The following is a 23277-nucleotide window of genomic DNA, read 5'->3' on the forward strand; positions in this document are numbered from 1 at the left end:
CACCTCCCAATGTGGTGGGGTTTCCTTTGGGCTGTTCCGGCTCTTACACAAGCAACCGGATACGTCCCCCTGCTTCCACAAGTGCACAAATAATTTAGAGTCCCAACCTATAATAATTGGGTGCAGTAAATCTGAGACTACACAAACATCATGAGAACCACTGTCCCTGGCTGTCTTAATGACCACGCTGGATACCGGGTATTCTGTCTCATTATTGTGGGTGCAGCCGGCGTGGATCTTCCTTCCTGGAATCAAGTGGACATCAGAGGTGGCCCTCACCAGGGTCACCAAGCTCCTTGAGTCTACGACTCCTGTTACAGATTCCCCATCCACTTCCACGGAACACAGACGTGGCTTCTCGTCGGATGGGTGGTCTATACTGCAAACCGGACACTTGTAGCATGAACACTATTTTCCCTGGCTAAAGTCCATCTGCGCCACTTCACCCTTGGATTTGGGATGCTCCGCACCATTTTGGGGGACCACCGCTTTCTGGGACCCCTCCCCCGTTTGGGCATCCACCATTTTATGGGACTCCATCCCCTTATGGGCAACCACCCCTTTCTGAGACTCCACCCCCTTCTGGGCTTTCTGTGGCTTCCTTGCAGTGTCCTTAGATCCCAGTTCACACCGTTCCCCTTTATCTCCCTGGGTACTCTGTGCCCGTACTGGCCCCAGAAGGGAACTCACAAACTGGTCCACTGCTGCCACATCCCTGCGCACTGACAGCTCCTGCTGTCCACGCACAAGGAACTGGTACAGCTCCTCCATAACGTCCAGGCTTGCTGCTCCACTCATGGTCACACAGCTTTCCCAGAACTTCGTGGACCCACCGATCCACTGCAAGCCGCTTGAATGCGCCGTCAATTTTCGTGGACCCGCCGATTCACCGCAAGCCGCTTGAACGCGCCATCAATTTTCGTGGACCCGCCGATCCACCGCAAACCTCTTCAAAAAATTTTCGTGGACCCGCCGATCCACAGCAAGCAGTCCATATCCACAGGAATACGTCTTAGGCCGTTGCCCTTAGCAACCAGGCTGCGTTGCCCCTAGCAACCAGGCCATATGCCCGCATTCTCCACCATAATGTGACGACCTGGGCCCTGAACGTCTTGGGGCACACGTCTGGCAGCGGGATCAAGACACACACAAGCACTTTGTCACTTAAACAATCTCGGTGATTTATTCACATCCTCATAAACCACGCAGTGTAATGGGCCACAGCCACTTTCCCGCAGGACAATGTCTCACTGTCTGCTTAAACTGCCGATTGTTCATACAGTTCATCCTCTGGCATCAGCCAGTAAAGTCCACCTTTGTGGAGTGTTACCTGCCAGTAGGTTTGCAGGCTGTCAGTCTGCCTCCATCCAGTCCAGGGAGACTCTCACACTGGGCTCAACATCCCGGCCCTTGTACACGTTCCAATTCCTCAAAGCCTCAGTGGATTCTGCAGCTCCCTGACATTTCAGTGCCCTCACCAGCTCTGTATGCACAGGATCTCCTGCACATGTGCTCCAACCAAGATGGCTCCCACCAGCACACAGAGATCATGTGACAAACGACAACTCCATTAAATCTCATGAGACACACCTACGTATGGGAGGTATGTGGATGGTCAGTCCCGCCCATCACTTCTGACCATCCCATGAACCCAGCCCTGAATGTGTACAACAATCCTCATGGAACTACAAGTTCCAGAGAAACATTCCAGGTTCAGATCGCAGAGAATTTCCACCTCTGTGACACATACCGGCCATCTGCCACATTGCCGGTTGCATCCTTACACTGGGCTATCAGTGCGATAGCCAGAGGCTGCCAGGAGAAATAAAGTTCACTTCCTCCGAGTAGCTGGGCTATCAGTGTGGTTGCCGGAGGCTGGCAGGAGAAATAAAGTTCACTTCCTCCAAGTAACTGGGCTATCAGTGCAGTAGACAGAGGCTGCCGGGTGAAATAAAGTTCACTTCCTCCCAGTAGCTGGGCTATCAGTGCAGTAAACAGAGGCTGCCGGGAGAAATAAAGTTAATTTCCTCCCAGTGGCTGGTCTATCAGTGTGGTAGCCGGAGGCTGCCAGGAGAAATAAAGTTCACTTGCTCCCAGCAGCTGGGCTATCAGTGTGGTAGCCAGATGCTGCCGGGAGAAATAAAGTTCACTTCCTCCCAGTAGCTGGGCTATCAGTGTGGTAGCCGGAGGCTGACGGGAGAAATAAAGTTAATTTCTGCCCAGGATCTGGACTTTCAGTACGACAGCTCAGCTGCTTTAGAACGCTATTAACTTGCAGATTAATCCCATATCTGCATGTAAATAGCATTTTTTACATGACAGACTTCATTTTAAAGCAGTTGGCATCATAGTCCTTATACACACGTCTATATTTAAACGTTAAAAAAAGGTACTGATCAGTATGTCATCCGTGTGTCATCAGTGTGTCTGTTTTTACTATCATCAGTGTTTTTAATGGATGGATAAAAAAATAAATTAAAAAGCTTCTCTGTTCTTTGCTGACATGTACCGTAGCACTGATGCTATCCATGTGCTGTACGTGTTTTACACAGTCACATGAACTTGTATTGGCACTTTTCATCTGTGATACCGGAAAAAAAACACACAGTCTGTGAAAAAACATGGACATGTGACTAGAACCATAGCTTATAATACATATGAAAAAACGGATACACTACGAACGTCTAAAAGACAGCTGGCTGCAAAATAATCCATTAACGCCCTGATTGTCCAACATTTACATTTTTAGACACCTGCAAAATGACAAAAAATAATATTCACTTCTAATTTCCACCTCACAACTGTGCAGAGAAAGAAGCCATATGATTACTAAGGCCACTGATTGGCTGCAGCGGTCACGTGTTGGCTGCTTGTAAATATACACCTGCAGAACAGCTATTACAACTGTAATTTTTTTATATTATTTGCAGCTTTTTTTATTTAAAAGTTGGATTAATATATGGAGAATTTGGGCACATTTCAGGATCTGGATTCTACTGGCAAATGTACTGAAAACAAGTTTGATCACCCAAACTACCAGCTTAAAGGGAATCTGTCACCCTTTTGCATTTTCTTAGTTATTAATATGGGAATACAGGTAGCAGAGAGGTGAAATTAGCCAACCAGTGAAATTTGAGAACCACTGTTCTAGATGGTGCTCTGTAGAACGTGGTTCCAGAACCCAGTTCTCAGGATCACTAGGAATTCAACTGTTGGTACTCTCAGTGATCAGTAAGTAAGTGGATATCTTATGATTCTGGACTAACCCTTTAATAATATAGGCATATGCACTTTTGTAATTTATTTTTAGGGCTCCAATGCATCTACATTAATACAGAACGTTACAAATAGTCTTGATTTTAGTGTTGCAGCTTTGTGTGTGTGCAGTCACAATGTTACTGATCCACTGCTGCGGTGGCACAATGACGGTAATATCCATTATGGTTGGCATCAGTCAGCTCTAGACTGGCAGTCCGACAGCTGTGCAATTTGTCATGTCTGCAGTGTTTTTCGGCGAGCGATCAGACGTGCAGTGCACAGGAAAACAGATGTAAATTCCTATTTACCAAATCTGCATGCTCATAATTCTGATTTATTCTGTTCACGGCTTTTAAGTGTGAGAAGCCGGTGTATGACATGAATGAAGAAAACAGTTTTTCTGTGGCTTTATATTGGCGCAGTCGTTTTGATGAGGAAAGGGTTAAAAGCTGCCTGGTTGCCAGGTAACGGTGGTGCGACTAGCAGCAGGTCTCTACCCGGCTCATGTGCTGCAGAGCTGTATTCTTGGTCTCCTACCAAAGCATCTTTCTCCAAAGCTGATAAGTATACTTCAGTGGAAAAAAGGGAAAGGAGGGCGGCTCATAGGCTTTATGGAAAAAGAAGGTAGAAAACCCCCAAGGATATCCATGTGTAGTGCTCGGGGACTTGTATTTACTAAGAGCAGGCCTGAACATGTCTGCTAAAATAAGCCGGAGGTATTACCGCCAAGATGTAACAGTCCGCATACATGAAAATGGCCAAAGGGGCTTAGCCATGAAGGAAAGAGAAGTAATTGCACATGTGGGACTCGTTCACATACGGCGATGATACAGCGGAATTTTGATTATGTGCCATAACTGGATGAGATTTAATAAAAAATCATGGCGAACAGTTTAATAGCAGCAGAAATAGTAATCAGAACTTCACCGAGAAGTCAGGCGACCAAAAACAGATATGTGACTAGCCTGTGACTAGAGAACAAAGCCAAAGTGCAGACCTGTCACTCATGAATGGCGGTGCGGTAGGTGGCATGTTACAATGCCATCCAAAAAACAATCATTGGCTGTATTATTGCAATGTGAAACCACCATTTTCATGTTATGTCACAAGTGTTGGTGTGTGCACAACCGGAGAAGAATATATAACACCCCTTGTGCAGGATATGTACACTTTCTTTAGAAATCTTTAAAAAGTAATTACTAAATTGGTAAATAGATGTTTTGGGTTTTAACATTTTTTTATGATTGTTGATTTCAAGGAAACCTGTAATTTTAAAAAATGCTATTAACTTGCAGATATGGGGTTAATCTACCGGTTAATAACATTCTAAGGCCCCCTTCACACGTCCGTGAAAAACACGCACGTGTGTTACGGGCCGTTTTTCGGGTCCGTGTCCCGTTTTTGTGTCCGTTTTTATGGTCCGTGTGGCACTTGTGTGAATTGCGTATGCTAGCCGTGTTTGTGTGTAGAACGTCCGTGTGTGCGTGTGGAATTAACGTGTATGTGTACGTGTAATGTCCGTGTGTAATGTCCGTGTGTGTGATGCACAATGTCGTTTATAAATGTCGGCTGACAGCAGACAGAGTTGCGCGATGAGAATGAACTCGGGTGAACTTCACCCGACTTCATCCTCATACCGCGGCTCTGTCTGTGTCGAGTACTGATTAGCGGTCACCTGTGAAGGATTCACCGGTGACCGCTAATCCCCCGATTGACTGAAGTGTCCCCCCCCTCTCTCATACTCACCGATCCCCGGCTCTGCACGGCATTCACACGGCTGCGGCGGCTTTTACTATTTTGAAAAAGCCGGCCGCTCATTAAACAATCTCCTATTCCCTGCTTTCCCCGCCCACCGGCGCCTATGATTGGTTACAGTGAGACACGCCCCCACGCTGAGTGACAGGTGTCACACTGCACCCAATCACAGCAGCCGGTGGGCGTGTCTATACTGTGCAGTAAAATAAATAAATAAATAATTAAAAAAAAACGGCGTGCGGTCCCCCCCAATTTAAAAGCCAGCCAGATAAAGCCATACGGCTGAAGGCTGGTATTCTCAGGATGGGGAGCTCCACGTTATGGGGAGCCCCCCACCCTAACAATATCAGTCAGCAGCCGCCCAGAATTGCCGCATACATTATATGCGACAGTTCTGGGGCTGTACCCGGCTCTTCCCGATTTGCCCTGGTGCCGTTGGCAAATCGGGGTAATAAGGAGTTATTGGCAGCCCATAGCTGCCACTAAGTCCTAGATTAATCATGTCAGGCGTCTATGAGACACCTTCCATGATTAATCTGTAAGTTACAGTAAAAAAACACACCCACCCGAAAAAATCCTTTATTTGAAATAAAAAACACACACAAATTCCCTCATTACCAATTTATTAACCCCGACAAACCCTCCATGTCCGGCGTACTCCACGGACCTCCAGCGTCGCATCCAGCTCTGCTGCATGGAGGTGACAGGAGCAGCAGAAGACACCGCCGCTCCGGTCACCTCCACACAGCAAATGAGGTGAGTAGCGCGATCAGCTGCTGTCAGTCAGGTAACTCGCGGCCACCGCTGGATCCAGCGGTGGCCGCGATTAACCTCAGTGACAGCAGCTGATCGCGCTACTCACCTCATTTGCTGTGTGGAGGTGACCGGAGCGGCGGTGTCTTCTGCTGCTCCTGTCACCTCCATGCAGCAGAGCTGGACGCGACGCTGGAGGTCCGTGGAGTACGCCGGACATGGAGGGTTTGTCGGGGTTAATAAATTGGTAATGAGGGAATTTGTGTGTGTTTTTTATTTCTAATAAAGGATTTTTCGGGTGTGTGTGTTTTTTTACTGTAACTTACAGATTAATCATGGAGGGTGTCTCATAGACGCCTGACATGATTAATCTAGGACTTATTGGCAGCTATGGGCTGCCAATAACTCCTTATTACCCCGATTTGCCAACGGCACCAGGGCAAATCGGGAAGAGCCGGGTACAGCCCCAGAACTGTCGCATATAATGTATGCGGCAATTCTGGGCGGCTGCTGACTGATATTGTTAGGGTGGGGGGCTCCCCATAACGTGGAGCTCCCCATCCTGAGAATACCAGCCTTCAGCCGTATGGCTTTATCTGGCTGGCTTTTAAATTGGGGGGAACCGCACGCCGTTTTTTTTTAATTATTTATTTATTTATTTTACTGCACAGTATAGACACGCCCACCGGCTGCTGTGATTGGGTGCAGTGTGACACCTGTCACTCAGCGTGGGGGCGTGTCTCACTGTAACCAATCATAGGCGCCGGTGGGCGGGGAAAGCAGGGAATACGAGATTGTTTAATGGGCGGCCGGCTTTTTCAAAATAGTAAAAGCCGCCGCAGCAGTGTGAATGCCGTGCAGCGCTGCGCCGGAGATCGGGGAACGGTAAGTATGAGAGAGGGGGGGAAACTGACCGACAGACTGTGAGAGAGGGACAGACAGACAGAGAGACCGACAGAGAGACAGAGAGACTGACCGACGGACTCAGGGAGATTGACCGACATACACAGAAATAGAAAGAATAGCCGACATCACTAGAAATAAAAACACCAAACGGACACGGACTATAGGTATATGCATACGTGTTTACTAACGTGTGTGCACATACCCATAGACTTTCATTGTGTCCACGTGTGCGTGCTCCGTGCAGATAACGGACATGCATCCGTGCCAAACGCAAACACATACGGATCACGGACACGCACACACGGACATAATGAAATAACGGACGTGTGACCACAATCATAGATTAACATTGGTGCACGTTTGGCCGTGTCTCCGGTATATACGGAAACGGACCAAACACGCACGTGTATCACGGACGTGTGAAGGGGGCCTTAGATAGAGGTAGTACATGATGTTGAAGACAGTAGACAGACAATCAGTGGTATTTTGTAGTAATGCATTGGTGATGTCAGGAGAAGAGGTGTGTAATTGGGTGTCATCAGAATACAGATGGTACTGGAAACCAAATCCTCTGATGGTTTGTCCAGTAGGGGCAGTGTATAGAGAGAAGAGGAGGGGACCTTGGAGTGAACACTGAAGAACTGGGACAGTAAGGCCGGAGCCACACGGGGCACTATTGTAATGCTCGCATGAGACTCGGCTCGCGCTGGCAGCACAGCAGGAGCCGAGTGTCATGCGAGTGTGCCTGCATCTGAGGTCCGACCCTGCGAGCGTCCCTCAGCTGCGGGGGGCGGGACGGCTCTCAGGAGGGGCGGGCCAGCGCTGCGGAGGGTGTGCTGGCACGGAAGAAGGGAGGGAGGGAGGGATTTATCTCTCTTTCTCCTCCGTAGCCGGCTATTGCGATTCTCGCCCTGCACGCGCGGTACACCGGTGTACTGCAAGTGCAGTGCGATTTTTCTATCGCCCCATTCACTTGAATGGGTGCAAGAGAAAACAGTCTCGGCTTACAATCGCAGCATGCTGCGATTGTTTTCTCGGTCAGATTAGGGCTGAGAAAATAATCGCTCATGTGTCCTGACACACAGGCTAGAATTGGTCCAAGGGGAATGCGATGTTTTATCGAACTCCATTCGCACCGATTTTCTCGCCGTGTGGCTTAGGCCTTAGGGGAAGAGGAACCAGCAAAAGATACAGTAAACGAGAGGTCAAATAGGTAGGAGAACCAGGAGAGAGCGGTGTCCTTGAGCATAAAAGAGCGGAGCATGGTGAGGAGGATCTGGTGATCCACAGTATTGAATGCAGCATAGAGATCCAAGAGAATCAGCAGAGAGTAGCGGCCATTAGATTTAGCTGTTAGATTATTGGAGACATTAGTAAGAGCAGTTTCAGTAGAGTGTAAGGAGTAGAAACCGGATTGTAAAGGGTCAAGAAGAGAGTTATCTGACAGACAGTGGATTAGACAGATGTGGACCAAGTGTTCCAGAAGTTTGGAGATGAAGGGGAGATTAGAGACAGGTCTGTATTTAGCAGTGCAGTTCTGGTCAAGGGATGTTTTTGTTTTTTTTAAGTAATGTGTGTATGCTGGCATGTTTGAAAGAGGAGAGATAAGAGAGAGAGGTTGACTATTTTAGTTAGGTGCGTGGTGACAGCCAGGAAAAGGGATTGAAGATGTGAGGGAACAGGGTTACTGGTGCGGGTAGTAGGGCGAGAAGATGCGAGGAGGCTGGTAACTTCTTTTGTGACCAGATTGAAGAGTGAAAGTGAGCAAGATAAAGTGTAGGAGGGAAGAGAATGCATGATATTATGAGCTGTGAGGAAATTTACTTTGTATATGGTCAATTTTTACTATAAAATAATTGGCCAGGTTGTCCGCACTGAGATTGGTGGTTGGGGCCTGCACTCTTGGACTGAGGAGGGAGTGGAAAGTATCAAAGAGTGGTTTAGGATTGTTGACTAGAGAGGTGATGAGAGTGTTGAAGTAAGCTTGTTTGGAAAGATGAAGGGCAGCATTGTATGTTTTAAGCATAAACTTATAATGGATGAAATATTTGGCCAGATTGGATTTCCTCCACAAACGTTCAGCGCACCTAGAGCATTGCTGGAGAAAACGTTTAAAGGGGTTGTCCACTACCTGGACAACCCCCTATTTGTTCCCCTTGTTCACCCCCATAAAAATTAAAAAGCCTTTCCGCCCCTCCCATGCTGGCATTGGAAGGGGGTATTGGCTTTTTTTTTTATTGTCAAGGGGGTGAACATAGGGAATGAGAAGGGGTTATCCAAGAAGTGGACAATCTCTTTAAGCAAGAGATTCCCCTGCAGGTAGTTGTAGTTAGTTCAATTATTTTTGCATTTTCAAGTTCTGTACATTAATAAAATTATTAAAAATACTCACATATGCATCAATCAAGCCCCCCAATTGCTGTTATGCAGACATTCTACGGTCTTTGTTGTCTCTTGGCAAAGGTAGTTCTCGCTTTGCCAGCTTTTCATAAACAATAACACAGGACAGAGGTAAAAGTAGTTGCATGCCCATTTTTTCCAATGCGATTTACTGCATATAATCTTGTGGACCCCCCCCCCATCCATCTCAGCATTATAGGTCTTGGACCTTAACATACATAATACACTTTTTGTCTCATTGTAAAAGTTGCCCCAATTACTTTGCCATGTTTGAAATTTTCTGGAGATTATTTAAAAAAACCCCAAAACATTAATTTGAACAAAAAAAAATATCTTATTCCTAAAGTGTAGGTGATATATGCTGGATCAGTGAGGTTCTGAATGCTGTTCGGATTGGGCCATGGTCAGGCATGTGCAGTTTCCCATAAGGGCCATGGACTTTGAATCTGATACAGCAGTAGGACCCCCAGCTCAAATGCTCCTTTAAAGGGGTTGTCTGATCACACCACATTGATGAACTATCCATATCCATTGAGTTCAATAAACATGATGTAGTGGTGCGCCCGCCCACCCACAGGATAGGCGATAGTTATGGTGGACTAAACTCTTTAGAATATACATTGTTGTAAAGAAAAAAAAAAACAGTATGCCATACAATTGTCCAGCACAGGCTTATTCTCCACCATCAATGCTCAACTTTACTTAATGAACCCTCATAGCCAGTCCAAAATCTGGTGAACAATTATACCAGAGGAACGAAGGCTGAAAAATCAGTAATTGAGGACCAGCTGAACATGAAAGATCTACTGTCATTCGATAGTGAGATACGCTGCTAAGGGGTGTAACTTGAAGCTCTAGGCCCCCACTGCAAAATCTGTAACAGGCCCACACCTTTTATGTGCCATTTATAAAACGGGTGTCTTATTACTTTGGGCCCCTTAAGGTGGTGTCACACACAGCGACAACGACAACGACGTCGCTGCTACATCACCATTTTCTGTGACGTTGCAGCGACGTCCCGTCGCTGTCGCTGTGTGTGACATCCAGCAACGAGCTGGCCCCTGCTGTGAGGTCGCCGCTCGTTGCTGAATGTCCAGCTTCATTTTTTGGTCGTCGCTCTCCCGCTGTGACGCACAGATCGCTGTGTGTGACAGCGAGAGAGCGACGAAATGAAGCGAGCAGGGAGCAGGAGCCGGCATCTGGCAGCTGCGGTAAGCTGTAACCAAGATAAACATCGGGTAACCAAGGTGGTTACCCGATATTTACCTTCGTTACCAGCCTCCGCCGCTCTCACGTTGCCAGCGTCGGCTCCTGCTCTGTGCACATGTAGCTGCAGTACACATCGTGTAATTAACCCGATGTGTACTGTAGCTAGGAGAGCAAGGAGCCAGCGCTAAGCTGTGTGCGCGGCTCCCTGCTCTGTGACATGTAGCTGCAGTACACATCGGGTTAATTAACCCTATGTGTACTGTAGCTAGGAGAGCAAGGAGCCAGCGCTAAGCAGTGTGCGCGGCTCCCTGCTCTCTGCACTGTGACATGTAGCTGCAGTACACATCGGGTTAATTAACCCGATGTGTACTGTAGCTAGGAGAGCAAGGAGCCAGCGCTAAGCAGTGTGCGCGGCTCCCTGCTCTCTGCACTGTGACATGTAGCTGCAGTACACATCGGGTTAATTAACCCGATGTGTACTGTAGCTAGGAGAGCAAGGAGCCAGCGCTCAGTGTGCGCGGCTCCCTGCTCTCTGCACATGTAGCGACGTTATGATCGCTGCTTCGGCTGCTGTGTTTGACAGCTAAGCAGCGATCATAACAGTGACTTACAAGGTCGCTGCTACGTCACAGAAAATGGTGACGTAACAGCGACGTCGTTGTCGCTGTCGTTTAGTGTGACCCCAGCTTTAGGCTCTACTGATTAGTCTGCACTGATACTTTCCTGAGCCTACAGATATGTCCCTCAATAGAATCACCCACCTACAACACCGTCCCAGGATCTTCCAGTTAGGTTGGTGGGATTATCTTTACTGTCTTCAGTTTAGTAGGTAGGAGAGGACGGACCAATTTGGCCTGAAGTCCCTTTGTTACAGTATTCCAGGATCTGCAAAAAAAATAAAGTAGAATGTATTAACCTACAGCAATACTTGCCAACTTGTACATAATATCTTATGGAAGCGTTGTATACCAGGGACCATAGTGGTGCTTGGATGATTAGCTCTCTTGGGAGTATCCCAGATGTTTGAGGAGAGTTGTCAAATTTGTCCAAAATGCATCATGGCTTGGTAAGGAACTCCTGACCTTCAATGCCCTGCAATGTAAACCAGATTCTGAATGTATCCAAGCCAAGGAACCTCTGCCATATAGTGTCTACCATGTAGACCTCATTCATTTAGAAGTGCTTCACATCTATGTTGCATGGAGTCACCCAACATCTGGCACCTGTCAACTGTTATTCCAGCCAAAGATGCTTTGACTACATCCCTCAAATTATTTGCATTTGTTGGCTTTGCCTCACAAATGGCATTTTTGATGTCACCCCACAAGTGTTCTATTGGATTAAGTTCCGGGGATTGGGCTGGCCACTCCATAACCTCAATTTTGCTGGACTGGAACCAAAATGTTGGTTGTTTACTGTTCTTTGTCAAATTGTATCCGCTTCAGTATATGTCTTTTTTTTAACAGTGGGACTTTGCGGGGACTTCTTCCTAATAGATTAGCTTCACATAGGCATCTTCTAATTGTCACAGTACTCACAGGTAACTTGATACTGTCTTTGATCATCCTGGAGCTAAACACTGGCTTAGCCTTGGCCATTCTGGCTATTCTTCCATCCATTCGAATGGTCGATTTCTTCCATGTCTCTCTGTTTTTGCTTTCCATTTTAAAGCATTGGAAATTATTTTAGCTGAACAGTCGATTGTTGACTGCACTTCTTTATAAGTTTTACCCTAACCCTATCAACTTTTTAGTAAACGTATGCTGTTCTTCTGAACAATGTCGGGAACGACCCATATTTCTGAGACTTTCAAGGAGAAATGCATGTACAACATGGGCCGGCTTCACCCTTAAAGGGAACCTGTCAGCAGATTTTGGCGCACTACAATACTTTGATCTGCCCTTCTTAGGGCAGATCAAAGTGGGCCTGCGCAGGACCTCAGTGTCTGCTTGTGTGGATGACGTAGGACGCGTCATGCACCCAGACATCAGAAGAAGGAAGACAAAGATGGCCGAAAGAGGAGGCACCGGTACCGGAGAACGGAGACACCTATCCGACCAGTCTGGGCTCTCATATACAGCATGTTAGAATACTGTATATAGGAGCCCACTGGTGGTGGTCGCAGCTTATAGTCGCCAAATCTGGTGACAGGTTCCCTTTAAATAAGGATTCACACCGGTTTCTTCCCAGAATGATTGACCATACTCATTGAACTCCGCACTGCTATTATCTGGAACCCCCCCCTTTCAATTAATTATTCAAATACACAGACTCGAAAACCTGCAGATCATGAATGCCAAGTCTGGAGGTTTTCTAAGAATCTGCTGCACCAATTGGTAAATTGTTTGACATGTGGTAATCTAATTTAAACCAAAAACAGTGAATAATCTGTTTAGTTATATTGGACTGCTATTATTTTGAACACTCCTGTACATGCATTTTTGGTGTGTTTGGCTGAGGGTCCACGATGAGGTTTTGATGCTGCATATTTTTACTGCAATGTCTTCCAATTCCAGTTATACAGGAGCAGTCTTCTGTGTGTGGCCACCACTACCTGTAGGGTAGAATGACCGAATCTGATGACCGTATTTTACAGACGTGTGCTGTCCATGATAAAATCAGACAGCATGTCTGTATAATACGCTCATCTTTTTCAAAAATACGCTCATCTGACTGAGCCTTTAGTCTCTGAGCATGTCCTGTTTTTTACATCCGTATGACATCCGTTTTTATCCCTAAAAACGCTCTTCTGTCAGTGTTCACCCTGCCAAAGGGCCAAATCTGATCTGCAAAAATAGATGATAATCTATTTTTTGCAGATCAGATTTGGCCCTTTGGCAGGGTGAACCCTCACAGAAGAGTGTTTTTATGGATAAAAAAGGAGGTCATACGGATGTAAAAAACGGGCACACAGATGACACGTGGATGGCATACAATTGGGATGCGCATGACCATATGCAAGAAAATCAACCATTTTTTCTTTGTGATTTTTCTTAACCTTGTTTGAAACTGCCTTCACAAAACAGACACAAAAATCAGATATGTGAATGGTTCACATAAACTCTATTCAGTCAGGTTAGGTTACTGTCGGTCTTAATGTGAATGTAGCCTTGGATAATTTCACAAAATCGTATGACGGCTCGTTTGTCATTTGAATTTGATCCTTCTGTTTTTTACATTTGAAATTAATAAGATAATAAAAGTCCTAGAGCTGGGGTCTTACGAGAGTATGAAAAATTGTCCGATTGTTATCCAGAAGGAAAGGACGATTGTCATCTGTCATATACTGTATCTTCTTTGTCGTTTATTTACATCTTTTATGACATCTGCTTTTTATACATCAACAGATACATAGTTACATAGCTTGAAAAGACCTAAGTCCATCTAGACCAGGGGTCTCAAACACGCGGCCCCCGGGCCGCATGCGGCCCGCCAGTCTGATTTATGCGGCCCGCAGACACATAGTGCAGAACACTTGATATTTGCCCTCCACTGCCTCCAGTCATTTAGCAGTTGCCAGCCGCACTTCCGCATTGCAGCCGCGGCCGGCCGCACTTCCGCATTGGAGACGCCGCCAGGGAGAAGCTATCAAAGGCGGCGTTCAATCAGATGTCAGGGTGAACCAATCGACGGCGGCGTTCAACTCGAGCTCAGCAGCGCGACCCGAGCAGCGCTGGCGTCAGCTGCTTTGCCAGCGGGTGCAGCGGAAGGAACAGGAGCATAGGGCACGTTAGAACATTTGTGGTGTTTGTGTGGTGTGTGTGTGTGTGTGTATGATGATGGCTGTGTGTGTGTGTGTATGATGATGATGGCTGTGTGTATGTGTGGATGATGATGATGATGGCTGTGTGTGTGTGTGTGGATGATGATGATGATGGCTGTGTGTGTGTGTCTGATGATGATGAGTGTGTGTCTGATGATGATGTGTGTGTCTGATGATGTGTGTGTGTGTGTGTGTCTGATGATGATGAGTGTGTGTATGTGTGTCTGATGATGATGAGTGTGTGTGTGTATGATGATGGCTGTGTGTGTGTATATGATGATGATGGCTGTGTGTGTGTGTGTGGATGATGATGATGATGGCTGTGTGTGTCTGATGATGATGAGTGTGTGTGTGTGTGTGTGTCTGATGATGATGTGTGTGTCTGATGATGATGAGTGTGTGTATGTGTGTCTGATGATGATGAGTGTGTGTGTGTGTGTGTGTGTATGATTATGATGATGATGATGGCTGTGTGTGTGTGTGTGTGTGTGTATGATTATGATGATGATGATGGCTGTGTGTGTGTGTGTGTGTGTGTGTGGATGATGATGATGGTTGTGCGTGTGTGTGGATGATGATGATGGCTGTGTATGTTGATGGTGATGATGATGGCTGTATGTGTGTGTGGATGTTGATGATTGTGTATGTGTGTGGATGATGATGGCTGTGTGTGTGGATGATGATGGTTGTGTGTGGATGATGGTGATGGCTGTGTGTTGATGATGATGATGGCTGTGTGTATTGATGGTGATGATGATGGCTGTGTGTGTGTGTATGATGATGATGGCTGTGTGTGTTGATGGTGATGATGACTGTATGTGTGTGTGGATGATGATAGCTGTGTGTGTTGATGGTGATGATGATGGCTGTATGTGTGTGTGGATGATGATGGCTGTGTGTTGATGATGATGATGGCTGTGTGTGTTGATGGTGATGATGATGGCTGTATGTGTGTGTGGATGATGATGGCTGTGTGTTGATGGTGATGATGGCTGTGTGAGTTGATGGTGATGATGATCGTGTATGTGTGTGTGGATGATGATGGCTGTGTGTGTTGATGATGATGATGGCTGTGTGTATTGATGGTGATGATGATGGCTGTGTGTGTGTGTGTGTGTGTGTGTGTGGATGATGATGGCTGTGTGTGTTGATGGTGATGATGATGGCTGTATGTGTGTGTGGATGATGATGGCTGTGTGTGTTGATGGTGATGATGGCTGTGTGTCTTGATGGTGGTGATGATTGTGTATGTGTGTGTGGATGATTATGGCTGTGTGTGGATGATGATGATGATGATGGCTGTGTGTTGATGATGATGATGGCTGTGTGTGTTGATGATGATGGCTGTATGTGTTGATGGTGATGATGATGGCTGTATGTGTGTGTGTGTGTGTGTGTGTGTGTGTAGATGATGATGGCTGTGTGTTGATGATGATGATGATTATGATAGCGGTGGTGGCTCTGTGTGACTGATGATAGTGATGGTGGCTGTGTGCGACTGATCATGATGATGTCGGTGGTGGCTGTGTGTGACTGATGGTGGTGGGGGCTGTGTGTGACTGATGATAATGATGGCGGTGGTGGCTGTGTGTGATTGATGATGATGATGATGATGGCGGTGGTGGCTGTGTGTGACTGATGATGATGGTGGTGGTGGCTGTGTGCGACTGATGATGATGGCGGTGGTGGCTGTGTGTGACTGATGATGATGGCGGTGGTGGCTCTGTGTGACTGATGATGATGATGGTGGTGGCTGTGTGTGACTGATGATGATCGTGGTGGTGGCTGTGTGTGACTGATGATGATCGTGGTGGTGGCTGTGTGTGACTGATGATGATCGTGGTGGTGGCTGTGTGTGAGTGACGATGATGATGATGGCGATGGCTGTGTATGATGATGATGTTGGCTGTGTGTGTGTATAATGATAATGATGATTGCCGTGTGTGTTTGTATGATGATGATGGTGGCTGTGTGTGTATGATGATGATAAAAATGATTTTGATGATGATGGTGACTGGAAGACTGGAAAATGTTACTTTTGGTCCCAGCCTTCTTGTCGGTCTGGACAGATGCTCATCTGTTCAGAGCGATGAAGCTGAGCTGACATTGACTTTGGACTACGTCAGAGGGAAGTCCCTAAATGTGTTTTTTGTTTAATTTCTAATAAAAATATTTTTCTCTGTGTTGTGTTTTTTCACTGTTTACTAGAAATTCATGGTGGTTACATCTAATTTGACATGACGCCATGAATTTCGGGTTTACTACCAGCTGAGAATACAAAGCTGGTATTACCCCCATTATTACCCAGCGTGCCACTGCCACCAGGGACACTGGAAGAGCCAGGTAAAGCACCTGGAAATGGCGCTTTGATGAATGCGCCATTTCCAGGGGTGGTTGTGGGCTGCGATTTTCAGCGTGGGGAGCCCAAAATGCTTGGGCCTTACCACGCTGAGAGTCCCAGCCCTCAACTGTCTGGTTTTACCTGGCTGGTGATCAAAATATGGCAGGAGCCCACGCATTTTTTTTTTCATTATTTAATTAAAAAACAATTGGGCTTCCCTGTATATTGATTGCCAGCTAAGGTAAAGGCAGGCAGCTGGGGGTGGCAGCCCGTAGCTGTCCGCTTTATCTGCGCTGAGAATCAAAAATACTGTGGAGCGCTATGTCATTTTTTTAATGTATTTCTTTTTACACTACTATGTGTGACAGACCCAACAGCCAATCACAGATGCTGTTACAGAGAATGAGTGTCTGTGCTTGGCTGTTGGAATAACCTGGAATCTGCTTATACATTTTGATGCTGAAGCCAATCACAGATGCCCACTCTCTTTGACAAATAAATAATATAAAAAAATGACGTTTCGCTTCACGGTATTTTTGATTCTCAGCGCATACTAATGTAGCATTGTTATAATAGTTGAAATAATTGATTAACAATTATATTGTATTTTACTAAATTTGAAAGGAATGCGGCCCTCTGCCTTCAATTTTTTTTATGTGCGGCCCACTTACTCTGACGAGTTTAAGACCCCTGATCTAGACCAACCTTCCTCCACCAGTTCTACATTTTGTCACTAAGGCTACTTTCACACATCCGGTTTTTGCTCTGCGGCACAATATGGCGCTCTGCAGAAAAACCGTAATCGTTTTTTTGGCCGCCGGTTACGGGTTTTTTTGCATAGACTTACATTAGTGCCGTATTGTGCCGCATGGGCTTGCGTTCGGTCCGGTTTTTGCCGCATGCGGCAGATTTAGCCGATGCCGCGGCCGGATGGAACGTTCCCTGGCACGTTTTTTGCCCGGCAAAAAAAAACGCATCGCGCCGCGTCCGGCCGCTGCTGCGCATTTTTCAATGCATGCCTATGGACGCCGGATGCGGCGCGATGTGGAAAAAACGCATCCGGCCGACGCATGCGGTTTCTTTCACTGCGCATGCTCAGTAGCATGCCGCAACCGGAAAAAAACGGACGGGCCGCATGTAAAAACTTATGCAAAGGATGCGGTGTTTTCGCCACATCCGTTGCATAGGTTTCACAGCCGGATTGAGCCGCACTGCTCAAACCGGATGTGTGAAAGTAGCCTAAGTAATTTATAACCAACAATGTTGTGTGTACTGAGGAAATCATCCAGCCCTTTTTTAAAAGCTGTATCTGCCAATACTACCTCTTGTGGTAGGCAGGGCCGTATTTGGGGTTTATGCTGCCCTAGGCACTGACAGTGGTGGCGCCCCCTTCTGATCAGTCAGATTACGGGTATGTGCACACAGCATTTTGTTTTCAGACAGATCCACCCTGTAACCTGCCCAAAACCCAAACTCTAAATATTAAAGAAATGAACTCATACACTGCAATGTAAAAACCACTTGCTGTCCATATGTTCAGTCTTTGGAGTTTTTAAGCGCGTCAGGTTTCCTCAGACAGGAAGCGGCTGACAGTGACCGGTCCATTATATGGCGGCTGCTTCTTGGATGCCGCTTACTAGTTCATTTAAAAAAAATAAGTAAAATCCAGTAGCTAAAAGATGTTGGAAAAAACAACCAAGAAGCAACAGCAAAAAAAATAAATATTTGCTTCCGGATAAAATGATGACTGTCCTGAAGCATATTCTGTCTGAATAATTCCGGGGGTTCACAGACAACTACAAGACGTGTGCACATGCCCTGATAGAGCCCATAGCCTTCAGATAGTAGTTAAGACCTGCATACACATTAACCTAAAGTGGTCTAAACCCGCCAATATCGACAGGTTCTGCTGACAGCCCAATGTGTATGGGGGCTCTCAATTCTGATTGTCGGGGGGGAATAAGGATCCAGCATGTCCGATTACGGAGTGTAGATCCTATTATCCTCTAAATGATAAGCTGCTGCCGGAGATGTCCAGCAGCGGCTCTAATAAAGAACACAAACACTTGGCAGAATGAGTGCTCCTGTATATGGAAGAGCCGAGCAAGATAGCTGTCGACTGAAAGATCAGACTATACTTTATGGGAGCTTTAGTCTATTACTTATTCGGCTGACAGACATGCAGATAGCTGTATTTTTTAGTCCAGCACGCTGACCCTATGTTTTAGGATCAAGACTGATAAGGTAAAGATTACAACAGCCACATGACTATCACCAGAACCACTATCAGTACAGTAATACATAACTAAAACCACACTAAATACAAGAATACGTAACCAAAACCACAGTTAGTACAGTAATACATCAACAGAACTACTGTCAATACAGTAATATATCACCAAAACCACCCTAAATATAATAATACATCACCAAACCCACCCTAAAGACAATAATACATCACCAAAACCACCATCAGTACATGAATACATTGCCAACTTCGTACAGCAATCAAGTGCAGTGTCAGGTTAGACCCATATACATATATGTATTGCATTAACGTACAACTCCCAGTATGTCCTTAACAATGGTACCAGCCATCATTAGACTGTGGACCATATAAGAACCACAATACTGATTAGTCCCAGGCAGTAGAATTAACCTTTGGAGGAGATCTTATATGTTTAGGTCCATTAATTCTGAGGAGATTAGTAGGGCAGAGGTGGGCTCAGTAGGGAGAAGGGGCATCATGGGGTAGGACTTGAAACCCCCACCAATTGCTCAAAAGACCTCTTACGTGCACAGCTCAGGAGACAGGACTATGAAATTTTACTCCCGGAATCCATTCTGCCTTCATGTTATGGTTCTCGGAAACACTTGGGGCCACGGTAGTCGGACCCCCAGCGATTGGAAAGTTATTCCCCATCCCAAGGATAGGGGGTAAGTTTCCAATGTGAGAAAACTCCTTTAAAAGCAGCATTAACACTGCAGCCAAAGATGGGAAACTGATTTATCTAAACAGTGTCCATCACACGATGCACGAGCGAAAAACTTTCATTCGTCAGGTGAGATGATTTTTAAGCTGACTGAAAGGGAATCTGTCACCCCAAAATGACACCTAGACTGCGGAAATATTTATATGGGGGACATGATCTGTGGAGAAATAATCCCACCCATATAGTTTAGCTTAAAAGGAACTGGTCACGACCTTTAATATTAAACTGCTCCATTGTCTTGTTAGTCAGAAAATGTGCATCACTTAACATTGCGTCACTAACAAGACATTGGGGGCAGTTTAAAATTGAAAAATGGTGTAACAGGTCCCCTTTAATATTCACTGAAAAAGCCACATTTATTTGATATGAAAATTAGGACATTTCTGCGCGGCCTAAGCCTGGGTGCACCATTACCACCGAATATAGGAAAATACTAGCCAGGCCTTTGTCTTGATTAATAGTGATCCATTGGTGAGAGTGAGCACCGTAACACCAGATCTCCTGACTGCACCGCACCCAACACTGCGGCACACTCCAAGCGTCAGTGCGGGTGTGCACACAACACAGGAGGAGCACAGCGGCACACGCCAAGCGTCAGTGCGGGTGTGCACACAACACAGGAGGAGCACAGCGGCACACTCCAAGCGTCAGTGCGGGTGTGCACACAGCACAGGAGGAGCACAGCAGCACACTACAGTGAGGAGGGGGACACGGCGCTGTGATGTGTTGTCTGCTCACCTCAAGAACCCTCCTCCTTATTGAATCTGCAGTCAAATACAGGCAGCAACCAGGTGTCTGAACAAACCTGCAGTCACATTGCATGCACACCCACGCAGACACTGCAGTCACATTGCATGCACACCCACGCAGACACTGCAGTCACATTGCGTGCACCCACACTGGCACTGTAGTCACATTGCGTGCACCCACACTGGCACTGCAGTCACATTGCGTGCACCCACACTGGCACTGCAGTCACATTGCGTGCACCCACACTGGCACTGCAGTCACATTGCGTGCGCACCCACACTGACACTTGGAGTGCTACTCTGCTCCTCCAGTGTCAGGACACGTGCAGAAATGCTAAGTGATTTTAGACAGCACTGACTCTCACCTAAGGACGAGGGACTGTCTTTAATATGCAAATAGTGCACCGCTGCACCAAGACACCGGCCGCAACAGGGTGCACAGAACAGTCTGCATATATATAATAAAATATTAAGTTAAAACTGTACATGCCAGAGCGACGTCCCCTGTATAAATGTGTATGCAGATTAATTGGCATTTTGGGAGTAAAAGTAAAATGTCATCGCTCTTAGCAACACATTGTCCTGCGTCTCCCAAGACTCCCCTCTTGTTTGGTCTGCTGCAGCACATACTGCAATGCTGCCCGTATAGGGAATCTGTCACCAGGTTTTTTCTCCCCCCTCTGAGAGCAGCATAATGTAGAGACAGAGCCCCTGATTCTAGCAATGTGTCACTTACTGAGCTGTTTGCTGTCATTTTCTCTGCTGCAGATCTCGCAGTTATACAGAGCTCATGAATATGCTGGACTACCTACAGCACACCAAGATTAAGGAAAACAGAGCAGTGTATATGGGCTTCATTAGGAGTGAAAGGCAACAACTTCAATAGGAATGCACAAATAAGAAGAAACAGAAGTCTTTAAATTTGCCTAAGTATCTGTATATCCCATGGTCAATAATTAGCGATAATAAACGCTATAGTGCACATAAAAGGTTTTATTAGACACAAGGTACATGGGGTATAGAATATAATAAAACATACAGGACAGGACTTGACAATGACAGGCCACATGCGATCTCCCCCTATTGGTTTTCTATGGCTCCCTGTACTGCTAGCCAGTGCTGGTGTGGTTTTCTATGGCTCCCTGTACTGCTAGCCAGTGCTGGTGTGGTTCTCTATGGCTCCCTGTACTGCTAGCCAGTGCTGTTGTGGTTTTCTATGGCTCCCTGTACTGCTAGCCAGTGCTGTTGTGGTTTTCTATGGCTCCCTGTACTGCTAGCCAGTGCTGTTGTGGTTTTCTATGGCTCCCTGTACTGCTAGCCAGTGCTGGTGTGGTTCTCTATGGCTCCCTGTACTGCTAGCCAGTGCTGGTGTGGTTTTCTATGGCTCCCTGTACTGCTAGCCAGTGCTGTTGTGGTTCTCTATGGCTCCCTGTACTGCTAGCCAGTGCTGGTGTGGTTTTCTATGGCTCCCTGTACTGCTAGCCAGTGCTGTTGTGGTTCTCTATGGCTCCCTGTACTGCTAGCCAGTGCTGTTGTGGTTCTCTATGGCTCCCTGTACTGCTAGCCAGTGCTGTTGTGGTTTTCTATGGCTCCCTGTACTGCTAGCCAGTGCTGTTGTGGTTCTCTATGGCTCCCTGTACTGCTAGCCAGTGCTGTTGTGGTTTTCTATGGCTCCCTGTACTGCTAGCCAGTGCTGTTGTGGTTCTCTATGGCTCCCTGTACTGCTAGCCAGTGCTGGTGTGGTTTTCTATGGCTCCCTGTACTGCTAGCCAGTGCTGTTGTGGTTCTCTATGGCTCCCTGTACTGCTAGCCAGTGCTGTTGTGGTTTTCTATGGCTCCCTGTACTGCTAGCCAGTGGTGTTGTGGTTCTCTATGGCTCCCTGTACTGCTAGCCAGTGCTGTTGTGGTTTTCTATGGCTCCCTGTACTGCTAGCCAGTGCTGTTGTGGTTCTCTATGGCTCCCTGTACTGCTAGCCAGTGCTGTTGTGGTTCTCTATGGCTCCCTGTACTGCTAGCCAGTGCTGGTGTGGTTTTCTATGGCTCCCTGTACTGCTAGCCAGTGCTGTTGTGGTTCTCTATGGCTCCCTGTACTGCTAGCCAGTGCTGTTGTGGTTCTCTATGGCTCCCTGTACTGCTAGCCAGTGCTGTTGTGGTTTTCTATGGCTCCCTGTACTGCTAGCCAGTGCTGTTGTGGTTCTCTATGGCTCCCTGTACTGCTAGCCAGTGCTGGTGTGGTTTTCTATGGCTCCCTGTACTGCTAGCCAGTGCTGTTGTGGTTCTCTATGGCTCCCTGTACTGCTAGCCAGTGCTGGTGTGGTTCTCTATGGCTCACTGTTTTTCTAGCCTGTGATTATCTGACTCTGGTCAGTACACTGCTTTAAGTAAAGGCTGCTAGTTGTTTCATGTATCAGCTTGGATCTAACACTCAGCACTTTGTATATCAGGAGACAGTATATGAATGACCCTGCATGTGGCCTGTCATTGTCACATCCTGTCCTGTATGTTTTATTATATACCCCATGTACCTTGTGTCTAATAAAACTTTTTATGTGCACTATAGCGTTTATTATCGCTAATTATTGACCATGGGATATACAGATACTTAGGCAAATTTAAAGACTTCTGTTTCTTCTTAGGGTGGTGTCACACACAGCGACGACGTCGCTGCTACGTCACCATTTTCTGTGACGTTGCAGCGACGTCCCGTCGCTGTCGCTGTGTGTGACATCCAGCAACGAGCTGGCCCCTGCTGTGAGGTCGCCGGTCGTTGCTGAATGTCCAGCTTCATTTTTTGGTCGTCGCTCTCCCGCTGTGAAGCACACATCGCTGTGTGTGACAGCGAGAGAGCGACGAAATGAAGCGAGCAGGGAGCAGGAGCCGGCATCTGGCAGCTGTGGTAAGCTGTAACCAAGGTAAACATCGGGTAACCAAGGGAAGACCTTTCCCTGGTTACCCGATATTTACCTTCGTTACCAGCGTCCGCCGCTCTCGCTGCCAGTGCCGGCTGTTGGCTCCCTGCTCTCTGCACATGTAGCTGCAGTACACATCGGGTAATTAACCCGATGTGTACTGTAGCTAGGAGAGCAGGGGAGCCAGCGCTAGGCGGTGTGCGCGGCTCTCTGCACATGTAGCACAGTGACGCGTGCCGTT

At 46.7% G+C, this 23277-nt stretch overlaps 1 protein-coding gene and 1 long non-coding RNA gene across 5 annotated transcripts in view; one reads left to right on the forward strand and one right to left on the reverse strand.

The window, feature by feature from the left end:
* The window catches only part of LOC142311388 (uncharacterized), a 62003-nt gene that overhangs the window by 28389 nt on the left and 10337 nt on the right, over positions 1–23277 (reverse strand). For all 3 annotated transcript variants that reach the window (XR_012754263.1, XR_012754262.1, XR_012754264.1), the window contains exons 2-3: positions 11251–11373; positions 11043–11166 (exon numbers count right to left, since the gene is read on the reverse strand). This is a non-coding gene — a long non-coding RNA (uncharacterized LOC142311388). The remainder of the gene's footprint in view (positions 1–11042; positions 11167–11250; positions 11374–23277) is intronic.
* Positions 1–23277, forward strand: part of LOC142311387 (regulator of G-protein signaling 9-binding protein-like) — a 79506-nt gene that overhangs the window by 13345 nt on the left and 42884 nt on the right. The window lies entirely within an intron of this gene.

This window comes from Anomaloglossus baeobatrachus, chromosome 5 (genome assembly GCF_048569485.1).
Source record: "Anomaloglossus baeobatrachus isolate aAnoBae1 chromosome 5, aAnoBae1.hap1, whole genome shotgun sequence".
In the NCBI taxonomy this organism is placed as follows: Eukaryota; Metazoa; Chordata; class Amphibia; order Anura; family Aromobatidae; genus Anomaloglossus; species Anomaloglossus baeobatrachus.